General features: G+C 34.5%; 1 long non-coding RNA gene across 2 annotated transcripts in view; it reads right to left on the minus strand.

The window, feature by feature from the left end:
• Positions 1 to 23,761, minus strand: part of LOC116097791 — a 99,003-nt gene that overhangs the window by 70,111 nt on the left and 5,131 nt on the right. For both annotated transcript variants that reach the window (XR_004121554.1, XR_004121553.1), the window contains exon 2: positions 17,426 to 17,489. This is a non-coding gene — a long non-coding RNA (uncharacterized LOC116097791). The remainder of the gene's footprint in view (positions 1 to 17,425; positions 17,490 to 23,761) is intronic.

Raw genomic sequence — 23,761 nt, forward strand, 5'->3', positions numbered from 1 at the left:
CCTTGCAAAGATTCTATGCCCCAGTGTAGGGGAATGCCAGGGCTAGTAAGCAGGAGAGGGTGGGATGGTGAGCAGGGTGAGGGGGAGGGAACAGGGGATTGTTTTAGTTTTTTTTCTTTCTTTTATTTATTTTTTTTTTTGGAGGGGAACCTGGGAAAGGAGATATTGTAAATAAAGAAAACATCTAAGAAAAAAAAAGAAGCCACAGGTAGATATAATATCATATAGGGATAGAATAATTGGGGTAACTTGTCTAATCTAGGTGAGTAGCTTGTACCATTATCAATTGGCCCTGAATTTATTTTGTGGTCATCTTGTGTACTGAGAATTTATTGAAATGTAAATCTGACTTTAACTATAAGCTTCTAGAGTTTGATTAACTGGGTTAAGGGGATTTGTGACAACTAGCAGCTAAAGGTAAATGGCTGAGAATGGATGGGCCGCTCTGGGACAAGCAAACCAGAGCTGGGAAGACCATGATTGGTCGCTGCTGGGCCTCAATAGAGACATAGACAGCAAGATCGTTATGGGGGCAGAAGAGTAGCCGGGTATAGCACGGGAACTTGCCATCTTATCAGTCTTCTGATACTTTCTTTGAAATCATTTTTAATAATTTTATTTAGGATTTTTTCTTTTATTTTTTGCCTCTCCTAAGTGTTTTGCTTGCAAATATGTAGGTGCAACATTCACCTAGTTTTAAATGCCTTCATTGTCTCGTTCTTCTCAAACCACATTTCCTCATCTTTCTGATCTGCTCTTTGTTCAACTTTCTCACTGAGGTTGTGGCTAACTTCATTAAGTTTTAACCTTGCCATAGTGTGTAATCTACTCTCCATTGATTTTTAGCTCAGTACCACCAAAAATTTTAGAAAACTGGAATAACACAGCCAAAATGTTTGATATAAAGTAACATGAATGATCTCTAGTACAATTTTTGACAAAGTTTTTGTTCTACTATTAATTCTCATGAGCCTGATTTCTCTGCCCTTATTTCTATTGTTTTTCTTTCCTTTCACATGTCCAATAGGTTAGGCCATCAAATGTACTGGATTTTAGCACTTCTCTGACTTTCAGGTCTAAATTCTTCCACATTGTTAAGAAGTATCCATATCAAAAGCAAATTTTCCAATGGTAATTCTCTGTATTAGTTACTTTTCTCAGTGCTGTGACAAAATGCCTGACATAAATAACTTAAGGGAGCCAAGACTTTATTTTGATTGTGTTTACCTTAATCCATTATAGTGGAGAAATGATAAGCAGCAAGATCTTGAGGCATGCTAGCTCGGTCCTTTCTGGACTGGGAAGCACACTAGATTGTAGCCATAGAGCTCTGCTACAATCCCCCAAAAGCAATGTCCAATGAATCAACCTTTAACCATATTTCCTGCCTCAGCTAGTCCAATACAGTTATACTATTTGAAGATTTGAATCACTTTGAACTCAATAAACTTGGAGTCATCAATAATTCAACAATATCATGTTGTGAAAAAGAAATTTTAAAATATCAGTTCTCTATGATCTAAATTAACCAAGAGTAAGGGCCAGATTGGAATCTAAAACCTTATCTAAAACCTTATCTTATGTCTTTCATTGTTATCTATTGAATGAGGCTTGGCCCAAAGACTGTATATCTGTCCCTGTGCCTGTGTTGCTAGTAAAGTACTTTGCTATTTTTGTAACTAAATACCATAGAATTTATCACATGGGGAACAATCAGGTATAATTTATAAAAGTCTTTAACAGAGTTTAAAAGTGATTAATAACTGATACCAACTGACCTCAACTGACTACAACTGACCAAGTAACAAAGGAACCAATGCTTTCAAGTAATAAGCACATGTCACATTCAAAATGTATAGTAAATGTTTTAAAATGCTTTTGGACTATATTTGCTGGAACTGTAGCATACAGATAGATGCACATGCATAGTTCTCAAACTTGATTAAGTGGAAAATCTAGGAGAAATAAATTTTGTTTACTATATTGTTCTCTTAAAGGCAACTTAAACAAACAGGGCAATTACATAGTAGGATGCCAATCTTAAATTTTAAGTGACCTCAAGATGTATTATTAACTCTGTTAAACATATTATTAACTATGAGGTTCAGCAAAATTTCCAGTTTTTTTGAATATAAGATATTTTTCATAATAAAGCATTACCATAAAATTATTGTTCAAATATATGGTAAATATTTCACATTCAAATAGTACTAGCAAGTAACACTATTTTTAATATACACCAACCATTAGCATCTCTACAGAGGTATAGAATGTTGAATTCATTCCCTTTGACATCAAGAAAAAGAAAACAGCTCTTTTATCTTCTTAATACAATAAATGAGAAAGGAAATAGAAAAAAATTAAACACCAGACAGGCATTAAAAACAATTTGTCACCTAAGAAGAAGATAACCAATTATGGACTGCAAAGGGATCTGCATATAAAATATTAAGGTTAATAAATATTTCCACAAACTGCACATGTGAGTATATTTGCTTTAATTTTTATATTTATAACAAGAATGAAATATAAGACAATATTTTTAGTAATACTATTTATAAGGGCATAGAAAACACTGACATTTGTAAACAGGGATGATAAAATTTATCTGATTTTATTTAGAAAAAAGCATGAGGTATAAGTTACAGGAATTAAAGGAGTCTTAATTAGTTGGGAGCTCTGCCATATTATATGAAGAAAAGCAAGCATGTTAACTTTGTCACTCTGACCTTCCATTTCAGCATTCTTACCAACACATTCACAATTTACATTTTATCACTGTTTTTATTACCTTCTCAAGATGATTGAAAAAATCAACGCAAGTTTAACATTATCAAAGACATGCATGTTGAATATTACAGTTAGTGGATCTGGTCTAATATATGACATTTTAGACCTACATGAAATAAATTACATTTAGAGATTATATAGAAATTTGATGAAATAAGAATTCCAGTAAAGTGTGTAAACTTTTTAAACAGAAAATATTTTCTACAGGAAGGAATTAATTCAGCTTAGAAAAAATGCTACTGTGTTCTCAGAATTCAATATAAAAAGAAGGCAATTTGAAGAGCACTTCAAATATTACACAAAATATGCCCTGTTTGATAATAGATCAAATATGAAAAGACAGGGATAAACTCTAGTAATATGGATCATAGCTATAATTCTGTATTAGGGGATCTCTAAGTGAACACAAAGCCCATAAAGACATAATGATACAGAATTAACTTTGGTAAAACAATAAACTGTAAAATACAACAATAAATAAAAATATAGATGATTCTAATATAATATTTAGCAGCACTATTCAAAGAAGTTAAAAATTTGCAGAGAAAAGGGTGATTTAACATCTGAAGAAGAAATTATTCACAATAAGACTGGCTCATTGTATCAAACCAATACAAAAGAAGGCCACATGAGGAGTTATTAAATGACTGAGAAGGTAACTGAAGATACTTCCAGTGATCCACGTTAGGGAAGCAATAAAAGAAATAGTCTCCATGGCTAATCTAAAGAAAACTTAAAACAACTTAAAACCAATAAGCATTTTAAAAATGTCCTTGGTAATTTTGGCTTAACATCTGTCTATCTTTCATCTACATGTCTGGCTGCCTGTGACCTTACATTGACAAAGGTTGGTATATCCCTGAGGGTTGATAAAATTCCAGCGAGGGCTTCCTATCTGCCATGATATATCTGCACTTTCCAGGCATTATATCATTAACAGCAGGAAACTGTGTGAGAAAGAGTACTTGCAAAAACCTTCCAAAATAATCACTCCTTCTCACTCAAGAGAGAGAAAAGGTGAGAGTAGAATATACTGGATATAGAACATGATTGTAAAGTGCCAGTTTGGATACTTCCTTAGTTTTTCTAAATTGAATGTGAGATGGGTGTTCTAAAATTGGAATAAATAAGATTCATTTGCATAATTTTGGTAAGGATTTAAGAAAAAGAAGTTCCAATTACATGTAAACAAAATCTTTTTTTTTAATATTTATTATATTTACCTGGAAAAATTTGATTGTATTATATACACTAAAATATACTGTGATTTCAGGGATAGTAATGTACAGATATAAAAACTCAAAGGGAAGGCTTAATGTTGAATTTTCTATTTTCTCTTTTGTAGAAAGCATACCCATAAGAAAAATCCCATATTGGCTCTCTGTCTAGCTCTTTTTATATAAAAATGAATTCTAGCAACTAGGACTTAGGTCTAGATCCTTATAGATATTTGCAATTTCTGTTTTCCAGTCATTTAAGCTTCAGAATTCATATGCCATAATAAATTAATTTAGGCAAATTAGATTTGTCAAAACTTCCAAAAGTGTTATTATTTTGAAAGTTAATTTTCATTACATTCAAGATAACCTAAATTGATAATTGTTAGACTGTTTGTGTGTGTGATATATGGATAATCTCAAATGTATTTGGCATTGACTAAACAATGTAACCTAAGCAGCCAGTATAAAAACAGTGTTTCAAGTGTCCGGTGGCATGTTTTATGGTCTTGATGAACACAGACAGATTTGGTTTGTCAGTAGTGTAGAATCTTTCAAAAGTTCTGGTCTATTCAGTTGATCACAGGTTTCCAAGCAGTAGTGTCACTACCCAGGTATATTTGGTTCCCATCAGCTGTGGGAAAAGTCCAGTAGATTGTGTCTATAAACTTGCCTGTACATAGATATACTAAGCTATGAAAACAAATAAGAATTTCCAAGAAAATAAAAGTGAGCAAAAAAACCTAGAGCCAGAGCTGTAAGAAAATCCATATATTAGTCAGAAAAATTATCTCCAGAAAGATGAAGACATGTGTTAACTCTAAAATTAAGGGTCCAAATAAGAGTAGAACTAAAAAAGCAATCACTCAATTTAGCAATGTGATGTTTTGACAAGTGAGGTCAGAGCATGGTCAGTGCCCTTGAATTGTACTGAACCAGGTAATTGAAAGATTTTAATAACAGTGAGATTGAAAAAAAGTTGATCTACAAATATCAATGAGAATGTATTTTATTGCTTGTGCATTTATAGAGTGATGATGTAGCAGAAAGGGTCAAGTTGGAAGCATCTGACATAATGGTGGTAAACAAAGAAAAAACATCCTGTGTATTTGCATAAAGAAGTACTAGTCAGAGGATATTCTAGTAAGTTCATTTAACGTGAAATGCCATGTGCCCAGAATTGGCCTTTGTGATAGAAACAGAAGGTATAGAAGTTTGCACATGACTGAGAGAAGGAACAGAGACAATTATCGAAGAGGATTAAACTATGTTTGGGTAGGTCAAAATTTGGCCTAGACTGTCTTAAAATCTGTTAAAGGTTTGACATATATTTTATCAGTTTTCTTCTACTAGATTCTTTTCTAAATATTAAAGGTTCCCAAACAAGGAAAACTAAAATAACACCTTTACTCAGGTAGAAATATGTGGATAATTTTAAGGGAAAACCTTTTGTAATTGATTATAAAGTCTAATTTTTGTAAGGAAGGAAATGGAGAATAAGATTTAGACATCTCAGAGTTGTATTGAAAATTAATATCACATGTTGAAAAATAAAACACCATCAAGCCATCTTACTATTCCATACATGAAAATGTATGCCTATTAATTTGATATTTTCAGGCCATCAGTTCAAAACTTATTACTATACAAATGCCTCTGATCCATTCCATTTAGATAGTGCCTAAATACAACTTAAGCCATTATTTGCACAGATGTATCCATACAAACTTATTGTAGATTTCCATCCATTGAAGTGAGAATTTACATTCATGAAACATGTCCAACACTGCCTGGTGTTTAACAAATAATGAGTGTAGGGCTGTGAAATGGAAAGAAAGGCTATTTGGGATATTTCTGTAGAGAAATTTTTGTCCATAAAGAGGAAGACAACAGCAAGTATTGGAATTATAAATGCTTCTTTTGTGGATGTTATTTTTAAAGATTAGCTTTTTGCTAGTAGTGAGAACTGTATAGAGAAGTCATAATATTGCTAAAATAATGTTTGATTTGGAGCGGCCCTTCTTAATTTGCTACTATTCTCTCAGTTGGGACATTGATCATGGTATAATTGCAGCTCCTTTTGCTTCCAATTGTGTGCTCCCATTCATTTTTTTTTTACATGCAGCTTTCAGCCACATGGATAATTATATCTAATTTCATGAATTTCAGAATGAGATTGTGATGCCTAAACGAGATCTTTTGTTTTTCATGCTTTTCTCCCTTGCTTAGTCTTCTCCACGAATCAAAAATTTCTGCAGATAATTGGTTGTTCATTTTTAAGAGGTATTATTTCATGAAATAAACCTAATAACTTCTCAGGTCCAATGAAAATATTATTTTACAGAAAGCCTTGGTCACTGACTCTACTTTCATGTTGTAAGACAGATAGTTGTAATATTTCTAATACTGTTAATTAAAGCAATATCAGATGTTTGTCATTTTTGGAAAGAGAAAAATGTGCAGGACATTTTTAAATAGTCCTCTAGATGAAAGCTGCTGTTTGATCATCTTCATAAAACCATTCACAAGGCACATATTTACAGGAGAAATATCCGGGCTTAGGACTTAGTACATAAGTCATTCTATCATCTTCATAAAACCATTCACAAGGCACATATTTACAGGAGAAATATCCGGGCATATGGACTTAGTACATATGTCATTCTATAAAATTACTGTCAGAAAGCAAGATGAGAATTACCAGAAAAATACATCAAATTTTTTTTTGAGAAAGTTAGTTATTACTCCCAGGCTCCTTTGCAGTCAGCACAGAGCTTCCCGGCAGCTAGAACAGCAGGAGCCAGCTAATGAGGCAAGTCACCCGTTATCATCACTGTGCTTAGCCTGATTTAGTTATCTGAATCAAAATGACAGACTCAGGAGGAAGGCTCCTGGGAACTTGACTGAAAATGTTATGTTGATGTAACCATGCATTGATCAGTCTGGTGGAGTGATTCTTAGTCTCCATGCCAACAAGAAAAAGAAACAAAAAATACTGGGTTAAAGGGCGCGCTTTAAGAAAACGATATTGGGCAAGATATTTTCTTTTGAAACAGAGTGAGTTAAACATTGAAATAGGCTCCATGCCCTGACCAACTCAGGGCTTCTCAACACATAAGAGGTTTTATAAAGTAATTTCAGCTTGTCAGGAACAATTTTCCTCTTTCCCTTTAGGATTACTTACAACTTTAGCTTTGTAACTATAACCCATGTTATTGGCAGCCTATTAACTTTATTCCACTGTGAAAGATGAAAGAATTAACTCTTTCAGTCCTCCCCTCGTCTTCCCCAATCCATTATATACTGTTGTTTTTAAAGTGTACTTGACAGGTAAGGGATAAAATTAAGAGATTTGATAAAAGATGTAAATCATGTAAGAAGGAATATGTGCTATTGACATATTGCTGTGACTTGTGAATTGTTGGTTCTCAGTAGAAGAAAGGTGTTGTTGTTTTATGTCAGGTGGTTAGACACATTTTTCTTTCTCCTTATAGACAAATTATTAATGATCAGAACAATGATAAGTGTACATTAAAAGCCATATATGAGGAAGAAGAGATTGTCTTTCTAAAGATAGAACAATTCAACATACAAACCTTATTCCATCAAAGATAACAATAGTGAAGATGATGCATAAACATACATACAAATTTCCATGTAGGGCATCAATAGAACAAACAAAGGATACACCCACACATATTGTTCCAATTGACATACCATGTTTATTTTATGCTTACAGGTTGAAAAATTCAAAACATCTCTAATGCCATCACTTCAGTTATGTAAGTAGATTTGATTATTGCATTATGATTTAAAATTTTTCTGAACTGATACAATTTAATGCAAACAAGCATACAACAAAAACAAAAAAACAAACAAACAAAGAATACACCTCACTTTCTGGTCTTTTGGCAGCCTCTCCATACCTCGAAAGCAAGTGCTCAGCTGTAGAAAAAACTGAATTAAGAGCCAAGAAAAAGACAAAATCCAAACTTTATCCACATGCTGGATAGTTAGAGATTTTATCTGTTGCATAAAAGGTTTTTCTTTCCATTTAAATTAGAGCACTGCTTTGGTGATTGTCCCCCCTCCCTCTGGTGGCTGTTTTAGTATTTAATCTATGTGGAGAACAGTTACAGTGCTAAACATGTACAGGCTGCCTATTACCGCCAGTTGTATTCCTCATAGTCTCATGAATTCGAACCCGTGGATGATTGTTTTTTGGGGGAGGTTGTAGCACCTTTAGGAGACTAAACCTTGATGGAGAAAGTTCATCACTGAGGGCAGGATTGGAGGGTTGACAGCCTCACTCGTCTTATTTTCTACTTTTCCGTTTCCTATATGGGAACGGAAATGTGATAGGCTAGTTGACTCTGTTGGTCTTCCTGTGGAGTTCCTATCCACTTCAAGGCCTCTGATGCTGGCCCAGACTCTTCCATAAGTGTCCCTGGCCTCTGTCCAGTGTTTGGTTATGTGTATCCACATCTGTTTCAGTCAGCTGCTGGAAAGAGCCTCTCAGAGGACAGTTATGCTAGGTTCCTGTCTGCAAGCATAACCAATTACAGTTAATAGCATCAGGGATTGGTACTAGCCTATGGGATGGGTCTCAGGTTGGGCCAGTTATTGGTTGTTGGCTAGTTTCTCCTCCATCCTTGTCCCTGTATTTCTTTTAGACAGGAAAAATTTTTGAGTAGAAATTTGTGTGTGGTTTAGTGTTCTTCTACCTCCACTGGCGGTCCTGCCTGTCTACAGGAGGAGGCCTCTTCATATCCCCTTTATTATGTCTCTCTGTTAAGGCCACCCCTGTTGACTCCTGGGAGTGTCTCCTACTCCAGGTCTCTGGAGCAGGCCCTGGCACATATATGGCAGACATGCAGCTCAGTCTCCATGTGTGTTTCCCAACAAGTGGGGCAGGGGCAATCTGTAAAGCTGTTGCCTGGCTGTGGAATTCATTCTTGTCTAGTCTCATTGGGAGAGGATGCACCTAACCCTGAAGGGGAGGATACCCAAGGGGATCCACAGTCTCAGAGGGGATCCACAATCTCAGAGGAAATGACTAGAGTGGATTGGGGGAGGGACTCTTTTGCGGGGGGGGTGCAGAATCAGGGGCAGTGTTTGAGATGTAAATAAGTAAATTAAATAATTAATTAAAAAAAAAACAGAAAACATCATTGGGTTAGTTTTTGCTCTTGCTGCCAAACCCTCAGGCTATAAAGGACTCTATCCCTTTGCAAGCTAAAATAAACCCTTTTCCCCTTAACATGCTTTTGTTAGAGTGTTTCAGCACAATAGAAATGTAGTTAATTAGTTAATACAACTTACCCTACAGAACACACTACACAATAGGCACGTAGAGTCCATGACATCCAAAACTAGTTGCAATGTCTAGATATCCCTAAGATCTTTGAAGATATTCAGAAGTCTGGACAAATAGGAATGTAGTATATGGTCTGACAAAATGAGATACAGGGCTAGAGAGAGCTTGGCTAATTTGTTCTGCTCTGCACCCTGATCTACGTACGCATAAGGTCTGAAGCCTAGATGCTTGCTATTAATGACATCCACATATAATAAAAATTGGTCCATACATACTTCTTATGCATATAGAGACCAGAAAGAGACATCTTATCAGGCTATTCTATATGTCTTAATCTTTCTGAGAATTATTTATCACCTTGCATGCCTGTGGTATTTTCATTGTTATTTAATTTCTTTAGTATTTTAAACACAGTCCTTATTTGTTATTATTTTTGGGTGTTTTGGGGAGGTTGTTTTTTTTGTTGTTGTTGTTGTTGTTATTGTAGTTTTTTTAATTCACATTCTAATTATGAAGTTCTCCTGGGATGCATTATCATTTGAGTGCAGAAGAACATTTATTTAGCTAAAACATGTTGAATGAGACAATATGGTAGGCCACTGTACTCAAGAACTGAACTGAAAATATATGTTGCTGCCAGGAGGAACCATCTACTAACTGACCTGAGAACTGCACATAGGAAAGAAAGGATATAATAGCAGAAGGAATAAAACAAACAATGCCTCTATTGATTCCCCCCCTAGATGCTATCACAAGCAAAGAAACTTCAAAGCAAATGTTAAAGGAATCAGGTAAACTGTGGAGGTAGACTGGCATTCCTGTGAATGCAACACAACTGGAGAGCCCTGCTGAAAGAAGTCAATTTCAGCTCCAGCAGTTTTGCCCTAGCTGAAATTAGTCAGTTACCAAAGAGAGAAGGATGCATAGTCCTGCAGCCCCAGCAATGCACTGTGACCTCCCTAGGAGATATTCAGTCTAACAAATCAGTGAACAGTGAAATTTAAAGTTTGTCCATTTTTCTATCTGCAAGTATTATAAGAGAATACTTATATACTCTTTCAGCTTAACAAATTTCTTTCTTAATCCCATCATCAGCTATATATTTTTGAAGGAATCACTACCATTTAAAATATTACCTAATTTTGTCCTTACTTATCCTATTCTGATTTTTTCCCTAAATTCTTTGTCTGCAAAGAAAACTCATTATCCTTGGTTCCTATCTCTAGAAAAGGTTAATGGTTTTATTGTTTTACGTGTTCATGTTTATGTAATGATGAGTGCAAATTTTGTTACTCAAACCTCTGCAGATAAAAATGCCTATGCAACAAATATGTCTAATTCTTGTTCTGTTATGATTTTATAGAACCATCAGAGCATTGCCACTACTTTCAATGATACATAGAAACCTTGAAGTAATAAATGCCTGCTGGTAAAAATACTTCACAGTGCTACTCATAAACTGGCAGAAGAGACCGTGCTTCCAGCCATGACTACACTTGGCAACTAACCACCACAAGCCTTGGAAGATTCTCCTTTGCAAGAGACACAGGCCTGTGAACTCTAGGTTTCTCTGATGTTATTCACTCAGGATAGAAGGGAACACATCTATATGGAACTAGCACAAGGTCTGTGATTGACACAATTGGAGGCTACTGATTAACCTTTATTCAAGTCATGCAATTGATGAAACAGGTAACCAAGATGTGATCCATGTAATTACAATTTACACACAGATGCAGAATCTTCTTTTTTCAATCCATTCAAGCTGTCTCCAGTTTTGTCAGGATAGTATTGGGTGCTGAGGCTTCTTCTATGCATGTTCTATGATCCTTATGTTGCAGCACTGAGCTCTGAAGAGCCTCATTCCATGGGATCTTTTTTGTCCACTTGGGTCTTTATTATAGTGATGTAAGTTTGTATCAAGAACAGACAAAACCTGAGTGCTTCGGTGTAACCTCAAAAGTGATGATGCAGCTAAAAGATGTAGACATTTACTGACACATCAGAGTCCTGAAACTCAGAGCTATAACACTAGAGAGGAGGTAGTTAACCTTCTGAGGGCCACAAAGGGTAGAGGACTAAAGTTTGGTACCTTAACTCTAGTCACTACTTCTCTGCACTCTAATCCCAGAGCAATAAGTCTTTTCCTTGAACTATAAATATCTAGCTATAAATTAATCTTAGAACCTTAAGCCTTCGGTTCTCAAGGGTTAGAACTATAAGCTTCTGGAATTAGAAGCTTAATGTGTGACTCTTTGGATTCAGGCCCATCCAGTGTCAAAGGAACTAATGTTTATTTAGTTTTAATTTTTATCAATGTACAACAAACAACCTGAAGCAGCCATTCATGACAGCAAAATTATTTAGATGACATCATTATAGGTTTATATGTAGCTTATATAGAGAAGTCAGTACCTCTATCAACTTCTTAAAGATTGACTCCATACTTTGTATAAAATGTCATTAAGACTTTGCAGAAACTCAGTTTGAATATTAAGTTTAAAATTTTGTTAGCAAAAAAGAGCTACAATCTTCTATTCTGAGTTATTTTTACCCTGGAAGGAAAGTTCACTGTTTCAAGGGAGCAAATAGTACTTATAATTAGGCTTTATATAGGGACACATGTAATTTAGATTGTTTGGCATACTATACTGTAACTCTGGGGAAACATTAAGTTATTCTAGTATATAAGTTTTAAAAGTATGGATTGTCGTGCCTGCCTTGTCCGGGGGAAAAAAGACACGACCCGAGCTCTTCCTTTTAGCAGTTTATTCAGGAACGTTGTAACAGTTTTTCCCCTCCTGCTTCTCCCTCCTGCTCCTCCTGCTTCCCTGCCTTCTTCTCTTGCCTTCTGGCTTCTGCAGCCTACCTTTCCCTAGCCGTTACTTAAGCTCCACCTTTCTGCCTTTGGGGATCCATTACTTAAGCTCCACCTTCTGGCCCACCCTCTGCCGTGGAGTACTCCCAAGCTTAGCCAATCCCAATGGGCCACGTGTAAGTCACCAGATGCGGAAGCAACCAATGGCAGCAAGCTTAGCCAAATGAGGGCTTGCTTATGAGACCACTCGCTCTTGGAACGGCTCTCCACAATGGATATCTTGTTTGTCTTTTCAGGTAAACTGTACACAATGATAATAAAAAACTCTACCACTGAAAATCATAAATATCCAATATAACATGGAGAACTTTTTAAGCCAGAAAAAGATCAAAAATAACTCCTCTTATCTACTACAGTGTATAGGAACTTGAAGTTAACTCTGAACTTAATTTGTGCCACCTTTGTGAGTGTTAAAACAGTCAATATTCTTTCTAAAACCATGTATTTGGTTTCATTGTGGACCATCATATAATTGCTTGCTTAAAGATATTGTTCATTTGGCATTCCTAGGTGCATTGTAGACACTCCTTATAAAAAAAGAAACATTTGCCTTTCTTAAATTGCTCCCACGCTTGTTAACTCCTCAGATTCAATGTATTCAGTCATGTTTTGCATTCAGTATTCTAAAAGAGGGAATGAAAACCATCTTGACAGATTATTTTTCCTTGGAGGATTTCAGTTTTAAGGATTTATGCAAAAAGAATACTAGATTAAGAATAACTGAGAAGCAAGAAATATTCCTTCTGGTTTCTTGAGCAGTGAAATGACACATGGTAGTGTGTGCCGTCATGTAGACTCCTCAAATCCCAGCAGAATTTCAAAGACTTGAATCTTAGTGATGTGCTTTTTCTATTGCAGAAATGGCATTTTATGTATTCAGGTTTGAAGGTCTGCTACTGAGGAACATAGTTTTAAAGCATTCTTTTACTCTATGGTTTAAAAAATCTAATACAGCAAAGATATTTTTAAGAGTGGAGACTATGAAAATACAAATTTTAATTTGTTTATGAGTGTATGTGCATGTGTTTTTGCCTGTGCATGTAAGTGAGCATATGTGTGCCTATACATGTTTGTAAATTTGTACATGCATGTGCTTGGTGCATACCCATTGGGCTTGCATGTGTGTATGCATATGTGTAGGTATGCAGTTGTGTGTGTTTATACATCTAGAGTAGTGATTATACATATAACTAGTCTCCACTGTTTGATATTTGCTTATTCCCCACTGTATATCCCATATTAGCACTCCAGTTTTCCTGATAGTTTTAGTGTTGCATAATGCCTGTGGCTACTTAACATGCTTGAGGAAACAAATTAAGGTACTTTTTGATTAGATTTGTACTTCAAAGAAATGGTGCTAACATAAATTAGTTTCAGTTCTTTCTTACCAGTTAGAAAACATTTGAATAAATTTCTTTCACTCACATTATATTCCAATTAATTTATTGAGTACTATCTACAACTAGATTTTTGTTTTGTGAAAGAATAAGGTAACTTGTTTTACAGGCACACTGACTGGTTTTGAGTCCTGATTAAACATAAATAAGCAATAGAAATACCTATCACTTTGTTCACTCCTGTGAACTCCATTAAATCACTTTACCTCTAATACAGAGATGGCAACATCAAAAGTTTGACAGCAAATAGTTTCCATGAAAATCAACTGAGTTTACATATAGGATGTTTGTATAATAATTTCCTTTAGTAGATATTTTCTTTATTTATAATTCAATTGTTATCCCCTTTCCTGGTTTCCCCTCAGAAAACTACCTATCCCCTCCCTGCTCCCCCTGTTTACCCATCCACCCCTTCCCACTTCCTGTCCCTGAATTTCCCCTACACTGGGTCATAGAGCCTTCACAGGACCAAGGGCCTCTTCTCCCATTGATGACCAACAAGGCCGTCTCTCCTACATATGCAGCTGGAGCCACGAGTCCTACCATGTGTACTCATTGGTTGGTGGTTTAGTGCCTGGGAGCACTAGAGGTTCTGGGGGTTTCCATGACCCATACTTATAAACAAAGAAACAAACAAATAAACAAAAACCTGTTATTTATTTGTACTAGCAAGATAAGTGATATAAAATAATTATTAAAACAAGTCGATGTAAATGTTAATTTTTCTTTCTAATATTAAAATTACAGTATCTCATGCTTAGCTACCTTCAGAAACTTTTGATCTACTGAAATGGCAGACTAAGAACATACAGTGCAAACTTCAGTGTGCATTGGTGCCCTTCTGCTCCCTGATGCCATGGCTACGATGTGAATTTGTAATTCACACGATAGCTGAAATCCTCTATATCCTGCAGCATCCATTATTAAATCACAGGTATTTTAAGGAGAGATTCTTTGACACTGTTATTTGGATTATGAATGTTCCTCAAAGACTACTTGCTTAACTATGAAAGTAGTAAATTATTTAAGAGTTTGGGCTCAGGTAGGAGGAAGTTAAAACACTAAGAGCAATTCCTTGAGGCATCTCAGCCTGTGCCTGCCACACCCTTTATTTCTAGGAAGACAGGATATAAGGAAGACTGGTTTTTCTTTTCTTATGTAATTTTTCCATGATTTGTTGAGCACAGCCTGCAGTTTTGAAGAAGCCAAATGATTATCGATAGAAACCTCTAATACAATGAGCAAAAATGATTCATTGTATAATTCAGTGGCCCAAGACATTATTTTTTATAACTCTCTTCTTTCCTTTAACTATACTACAATTTATGTTTACAAGAGGTGTTTTTCTTCTTTATTCACTCAATCTCTGTTAAGACATATTTGTTTTTCCCTGTGGATTAGGCAACTCAGAGACAGCCACAGCAATGTTTAGATTTTATTCTATGATTTTACTTAATCAAACTTTCTAGATACTACTTCAGAGATGTTCCATTTAAATATAATTTTACTTAGTTTGACAAACTGTTAGATAAACTACAGAAGGTTGAATATGTAATAGGGCAGATATTTTTCTTACAATTCAGTAACATGTTACAATTGAATATTTGTCAAACAAATGAAATCTAAATGTTTAAATTTGTTTCCAAGTGTTTAAAGAAATGCTTACAGTCTGCAGGGCACATATCCAAGCAGAGGACATTACAGCCTGTTAAACTGAACTACAAAGGTCAGAGCTACCTTTAGATGTCCCTTAATGAGAGACAGATCATTCTTTGAAGTTAAAAATCAAAGCAGATTTCTCATAGACTGAAATAATTTTGAATGAAAAAAATTCTTACTTGAAAGCAATAATTTTTGCTTACCAATTATATTATTACTCAATATAGAACTTGGAATTTTTAAAATTCTCAATATTGTTTAATTATCTCTAGTCATTTTACTGCCTCCATAGAAAGTTGAGGGATCTACTTGCTCATGGCCAGTATCACAACACAAAACACAGACAGAACCAGAAATCTGTAGTGATGCATTTGGTCATGTGCCAGCCACAGTAGCTTCAAGGATTTCTCTCATAGTCTTCATGGATCTGCTCCTTTCCTCTTATGTGTGCTTCTTTATTATTTTCTTTATGTGTTAACCATTTTTTCCAGAATAAAGACTTTTACATAAAAGTGTAAACAATCATCAAAACAAGTATTTTTCTGATACTCCAATTTGGCTCAGTAACAGGCTACTAAAACCATCTGAATGGCATAGTTTTTAGATAGCTTTAAAATGTTTTAGTGGCATAAGATATAGAGAATAATAAGGACTGATATGTTTAGCAGTGTGGTACAAGATTCTAGTCAGAAATAGTGTGTCGTGTCGACACTATTTCTTGTTATTGGAGTAATAGATCTTCATTCAAATCTAAGCCAGTATCAGGTTTAGCTGTAGATCTTATTAAAATGAAAACTTATTCTAACCTATACTTTCTGATTTACATTTACAATAGGGTCCAAAATTTTACATCTCTATGAAGTCTACCTTCATTTTATTTATATTAATTGAATATATCTCTATAGAGTGATAGATAATTTTAAGGATTTCTTTATGTGACATAACATTTTACTGTTGGTATAGAAAACTTATTTATTTTCAATTAATATAAATTATCTTTATTCAGATCAAAAGAATCACCCCTCAGAGGCAGGTCAAGAACATTGCAGTCTTTAATGCCCTCTACTCTCCCTTTGAATATTGCCTTTCTGGTTGAAAAACTGTTCTTTCATTCTCTCTGCTGATATAATTCTCTCTTCATTCACTTCTATTGTACCCATATAATTCTCTTTTCATTCATTTCTATTGTACCCATTAAATCTCTTTTGATTCTCTAGTTCAGTGAACTCTTGTTTCTTTTATGAAGTATTTTTTCATTCTATAAAAGTTTTTAGTAGGCTCTTACCCCCTCCCACAAATTGGATTCATACACAAAGGAATTTATTATCTGAACTTACGTCCCAATCTTATGAGCTTTAGGCTTATAAAATGAATGAGTTCATTGATATGATTTTAGATGTCCACAAATAAATGAAAGCTAATAGTTTATAAGTGGAATATCTCTTTCTCACACACACCCCACCCTGCACAACTCTCTGATTTGGCTACCACTGCATTTACTCTGGCCTAAAGTTAATGTCTTGGGCAAACTGAACCACAGCTTTCCATGTCAGACTTGGTATAATCTCTGATTCTTATACTTCTGCTTAATTTTGCCTAACAGTAAGTTCTTCAATATACCTACTGTCTTAGTCAGGGTTTCTATTCCTGAACAAACATCATGACCAAGAAGCAAGTTGGGGAAGAAAGGGTTATTCAGCTTACTTCCACACTGCTGTTGATCACCAAAGGAAGTCAGAACTGGAACTCAAGCAGGTCAGGAAGCAGGAGCTGACACAGTGGCCATGGAGGGATGTTCCTTACTGGCTTGCTTCCCCTAGCTTGCTCAGCCTGCTCTCTTATAGAACCCAAGATTTCCAGCCCAGGGATGGCACCACCCACACAAGGAGCCCTACTCTCTTGGCCACTAATTGAGAAAATGCCCCACGTCTGGATCTCATGGAGGCACTTCCCCAGCTGAAGCTCCCTTCTCTGTGATAACTCCAGCCAGTGTTAAGTTGGCACACAAACCAGCCACTACACCTACTGATTCTGATTCAAAATCAGAATCGCACTGTGAAGAATGTAAAATCTATCTTGCAGCTGCAATTGGGAGGAGCCAGGCTTATTTGTCCCAGCTGTCAACCAAGACCTGTGGGGCATAAGGTTAGTGCTGAGGGATACATACGGTTTTGAGGAGTTTATAGAAGTAAATGTGTAGTTTTGAAGTAGAGGACTGATGCGATCTTTACCTGTAATGTGAAGTCAAGATTGGCATTATTATGATTTTAAATATCACAGGATTTAAGAAATATTAGTACAAACATTATATATCCTTGTAATATCAAAAGCTATAACTCTAAAATCTTACCAACATGACTGCCTCAATATGAGCTGAACAAGGCTGTAACTAATGAGCATGCTAAACTGAACAGTGATAAGCTCTAGAGACTTCAACATTAACCAAAGAATTATAGGCAACTGGGGAAAGTTGGAAGAGAGATGTTCTTTCTTCCCTTGAGACTATCATACAAACTGATTGTCAAGTGTTAAAATGGTAATCTCTAAAAATGCATAAACTACCAAATTATTCAAACTAATAAGGTTATATTTAAAAATATGTGTATACTCTTGCATGCAATAACATTAAAAAAGAAAACATGAATTAGAAAGAGAATGGGAATGTGGCTATTGGAGGATTTTGAAAGACAAAAGGGAAGAAATGTAATTAAATTATTATCTCAAAATTAAGGTGAATATAGAACTGCAATTATATCCTTTAGATTGTAGTGAGTCATTGTTGATTAATGATATCATTTGGTTATTTATTTGTTGTCTGGAGGATTAGTCTAGAAGTAGAATTAATTATTTGAAGTATTCCTTTTAACAATTAATCATTAATCAAGAGAACCTGAGATAACCAGAATCAATTTAAATATTTTAAAACAAATTTTATTTATAATTATTGGGAATTTAACTTTTGTATTTATTATGTAAGCTAGTATGAATTCTTCTGATATGCATAAGACCTTAAGTTAGAATTTTTGCCACTATTTATTCAGTTTCCCCTCATCAGATAGGGATTTATCCAAGGGGAAGAGATGAAAATACTTGTTAGAACAGATTAGAATTCATAAAAAGTCATTTATGAAAACCAGCTTTTAGCTCAGATGAAAAGAAGTTTGAAATAAATTCCATCATTTAGTTTCTTCAAGTTGTCAACTTGATTGAACACAATCTTCTACACACATTTTTATAAATGTTATGATGATCATATCAACATTTTTTAAGATCTGAAACTGATTTAGAGACTCATATCACTATGTTGAAATTTGACCTTTGATATCTTAATCATTTTTATTAATCCATCCTTTGTCATTTTAAAGTTTATTTTCTTTTTGGTCCTTGTATAACTTATATCATCCAGTCAATTTTTAAAGACATGATTTTTTTTCATACCGTATAAAATCTGTCTTTGAAAGAAGCAGATGAGCAAAGACACTTGGAACATACTTAGAACAGAATTTTGAGAAGTAAGTCTCCAGAAGATTTTTTTTAAGCTGATTGAATTTTTCTTTTTATTCCTTCCTATTCTTTCTTCTCTAAGCTAAGTTCAAACTATTCTAAAGGACTCCTTCATAAAGCTGAAACAGGATATCCCTGAGGAAAGGAAAGCCTTGGAATGCTTTCGAATACAGAAATGTGTTCCCACTGGACAAGGGGAATGCTTAAATTCTTGCTCTGTGTTGCATGACCCCATGAAAGAATTCTTTAGAAACAAAAATGTGTGTGTGTGTGCGTGTGTGTGTGTGTGTGTGTGTGTGTGTGTGTGTAATGTTTTTAAGCTAAAAAATGAATGTCTCTAAGGGTCAATAAAATTATTTCATAACTAGAATATTTCTATTTAATGTGGTTTCATTGGCTAAGGGTCATTGAATCTTAAGTTGATAGTTAACAAGGCAATTTGGAATTGAGTGGCAGACCCTTAAAAGTAGAATAATGCATGCTAAGAAATTACAAACATGTGGAAAGTTTTAACTAGGCTTTACTCAAATTTATTTATATTTCAACTTGGTAGACAGTCTTCAATTATTATTGTTATTAAGGCCAACATTAAACTTGCCTAATTGTCATTGTATATTTTTATCTTGCTTTTATTTTTTATCAATATTATTAATCATTTCCATTTTTAAAATTTTAGAGAATTCCATATGTTTATATAATATGTTTTGACAAAATCCATGTGCCTCTCAAATTCTCCTTGTATCCTCGCCTGCCATCCCAAGTTTCTGTGCTTCTTTTGGAAGCCCACTAAGCCCTTGTACTTCTGGCTGGCTGAGCATAGATGTGATTTACTGGTACACAGGCATTTCTTCACCTTCATTTTTATTTTACGTAAAATGTTGTTTTTTAAGAGTTGTGCTTTTTTTCTCTTTCTTATGTTTTGCCACATAGGTTTGAAGTGTCTATTTTGTATTAGCAATGTACAAGTTTCAAATAATGTAACTGGCTAGTTTAAGTTTCAGAGCAATTACAGATTTGGTAAACTATCAAATTTTTCTTTCAGGTTCAAGTTATGCATGACAGTTAAATAGCTTCTAACTTCATTAAGGAGCAATGTTTTATGACTAGCCTAGAATTACCTTTGTTTTTAATTAAGATATTTTAGATATTGTCATTGAATCATTGACTCTTTTCCTTAACAATGGAAAACTGAACTCAAATTTGTATATTAATAGCTTAGATATCATTTAAGATTACTGACAACTCAGATACCTTATTGGATCATTTTTAACTTGGATTTATTTACAGAATAAAAATTGCATTTTTCCTAATACTTGTATTTTTTTATATAGGCTAACAAAAAGAGGGTGAATAAAGACTTTTGTATACCTAGTGTATTTTAAGTAGGCTGCTCATGTTAGCACTTTTAATCTTGAAAGAATGATATATCAGGGTACTTTAAATGCATATATGGTTGCCTAAGGTATTTTTAAAAGGATGTTACTGAATATCTGTTATGAAGAAAGTAACAATTTCAGTATGACTCATTTCTAAAACTAGTGAGCATAGATAGTGCTGTGCATATTTTAAGTAATATTTTGAAATTAATGATTAAAATATTTTCTATAAATTAACCTAAGAAATGATATGCTAGGAAGCATAAATTCTCCTATGCTAAAGATAAATGATAATTCAACAAATCTAGATGATTGATGAGAAGGTAATAAATAATTAAGAAAACTATAAAATATCTACAACGAGGCTGGTAGGAAAGTTTTGAGTATCTTATGCCATAATCTCTGCCTCAGGCCAAAGATGTTGGAAAATAAGTTTTGTTTTGTTTTGTTTTACTTTTTCTTGGGGAGTAGATCAGAATAGAATATCATCTATCAAACATTCTGGCTTGGAGGGGTACATTGCAACCCGTAAGAGTGAGTTTCTATCTTGTTGGAATCTATGCATCTCCTGGAAGAAACTTAAGTCAAATCACACATTATTGGGTTGCTCCCAGAAGGTGTGTGCCATCATTATCCTAACATATTTTGCAGGCAGTACAGATTGTAGATCAGGGGTTTTGTGGTTGGGTTGGTGTTTAATTTAATCTTTTGGTAGCCTGTAAAATACCATTTTTATCATAGAAACTGAACATGAATTTGGTGTTTCTATGGAGGCCCTAGCTCATCCTCTCCAAATTCAATGAGTTGGATCTTCCACAATGAGGCCTTGCTGCAAATTTGTGGGGAGCAATCTATTGTATTGGCAACAGCCTGCATTGTTTGGAGATTTCTATGAGACCTTTTTGGTTAACAACTCAATTGGATGGAACCCAGTCCTGGTACTGGAAGTTTTGTTTGGTGACAAAAGTTTGCCAATAGGGGACCTGTCTCCATTAGTTGGAGACTTCATTAGGATCACTTTAATATGTTATACAAAGTTCCCACTGCATTAAATTGGGCAACTATGAGTTGAAGACTTCATTAGGATTGTCTTCACATCTTATAGAACATTTCCACTGCACTAGGCTTCTATACTACCACTCATACTCTTCAACTTTAGCAGCTTTTCTTCCTCCTCATTCTTCTCATCAATCCATCTTCTCTTCCACTTTCCCCTGATACTCCAATTTTCACTACCAACATAAAATCTAGTGTATTTTCTTTTCCAAGAAGATGCATATGGAACCCCACACCCCTAAAGACCTAAATGAGATGTCTTTGTCAAATTCCTCACCCAGGCCTCAGAGTACCCCATAAAAGAGGGGATATAAAGAGTTTAAGAGCCAGAGGTAATGAAGGACACCAAGAAATAAGGCTTTCTAAATAAACATGAACATAGGTCATATGAACACAAAACCTGAAGCAGAATATATAGGGACTACAATGGTGTACAGAAAATCATCTGCAATTATACTATACCTGTCAGTTTATTATTTTATGGTACTTCTGGATATTTAAAAAGGTGAGTCTTTGATTGTCATGCATTCCCTTAGGGGCTCTTCTACTTTTTATGCTGGTTTATGTTGTCCAACTTTGAATTTATGATTTTCATTTTATTTTATTATAATTTATTTTGCTATGTTTAAAAATAAGCCTATTGATAGGATGGACTCTATCATTCAGGATAGTAGAAGTTGATACTTGAATCTTAGAATCTGATTCGGTATCCTAGAAACAATTACAATCTTGTCTGGAGATCAGAGATATTGTCAGCCAAAAATAAAAACAAGTTGTTTCAACCTTATTGGGAAGTGGGCCTTTTCATTTTGGGATCTAGTTATAATTAACATAAATTGTTATTATTGATAAAAATGTTGCTAATATGTAAAAATTGTCCTAGTTACTTTCATCTTTCTATGATAAAATACCCTGATGAAAGCAACTGAAGGAAATAGGAGAAGCAAGGGATCATAGTTCTAAGGTACAGTCCACTGTAGATAAAAAGTCATGGTATGCACCAACATTCAGGAAACAGAGAGAGATGAATATGTATTCTGTTCTAATTTTTATATAGTTCATGATCCAGCCCAAGTGTTAGTTGCTGTTCTATTGCCTGAAAAGATACCATTACTAAGTCTACTAACAAAAGAAAACATTTAATTAGAGATTTACAGTTTCACAGGTTTAATACATGATCATTATGGCTGAGGTTGTAATGGCCAACAGCACAGTACTGGAGTAGTAGCTGAGGATTTGGATCATAACAAATTGTGGCAGAGAGATGGGGAGTTTGAACCTGACTTTGACCTTTGAAACTAAACTGTCCACCAACTATGAGTTAAACATTTAAACATATGAACCCATGAAGATCATTCTAATTCAAACCATCATGCCAAGGAAAAGTACACAAAATATATATGAATTTAGTATATAATGCATGTATAAGATAACTATCATTTCCTTCACTCTTTTAAAAACAGAAGTGGTTATCTTATTCTAAATGTAATGAAAAAAGATTGTACAATGTTGTGAAGAAATTAAAAAATTTATGCTAAGATTCCACCACTAATTTTAGGCCTTTCCCTTAAAATTAGCATGTAACAAATGTCAGAAAATACCAACTTTACCTATTCCAAAGGCAGGTAGAATCTAGAAGTTTATGCCTAATGTTTCAGCTTTTATAAGGTATTAGCCATTGTTTGATATGGGTAGATTATGCTAACTCAGCAAAACGTGGAAACCATGGAAAGACACCAGACATATTTATGAAAAATAAGCCTGTAAGTCTCTTTAATTATAATATTAGAGAAACATATCCAGAGAAATTGCATATAATCACAGGTGAATGTATTAATGAAGAATTTATTTCTCTGAATAAAAAGAACCTATAATGATGTAAACATTATCAAAACTTGCTAAAAATAGTAATAGTCATGAACAAATTTATGTCAATTTAACACAAGCTAAGATGACTTGGAAGGAGGGAACTTTAACTGAGAAACTGGTGTTGGGCATATTCTTTGTTAGTGATTGATAGGGGAAGATGAAGCCCATTTGTGGGTGGTGCTGTCCTCTGTGGTCCTAGAGTTTACAAACAAAGCATTCTGAACAAGCCATTATGGTCAAGCAAGAAACAGAACCCCTCCATGGCTCTGCATCAGCTCCTGCTTTCAAGTTCCTACCTCTTTTGAGTTCCTGTCCTGACTTACTTTGATGATAAACTGTAATATAGAAGTAAGGCCAAATAAAACTTTTCCTCCACAAGCTCTGTTGGTCATAGGCTTTCATCACAGGAACAGTGATCCTAAGTAAAACACATAATATAACTCTTTGTTTGAAAACCCTAGCAGATGTGATTCAGAGCAGAGTTGAATCAGTGGAAAAGTATGACTAATCTCAAAGATTGGTATCCTTTGTAAGGTCATCTACCCATTTACCTGTGTTCTCTTGTATTTCTTTAAGGGAGTTATTTATATCTTTCTTAAAGTTCTCTATCATCATCATGAGATGTGATTTTATTTATTTATTTTTTTATTATTAGATATTTTCTTTATTTACATGTAAATTTCTCCATTCCCAGTTTC

Source organism: Mastomys coucha, unplaced genomic scaffold, assembly GCF_008632895.1.
Source record: "Mastomys coucha isolate ucsf_1 unplaced genomic scaffold, UCSF_Mcou_1 pScaffold2, whole genome shotgun sequence".
NCBI classification, from domain to species: Eukaryota; Metazoa; Chordata; class Mammalia; order Rodentia; family Muridae; genus Mastomys; species Mastomys coucha.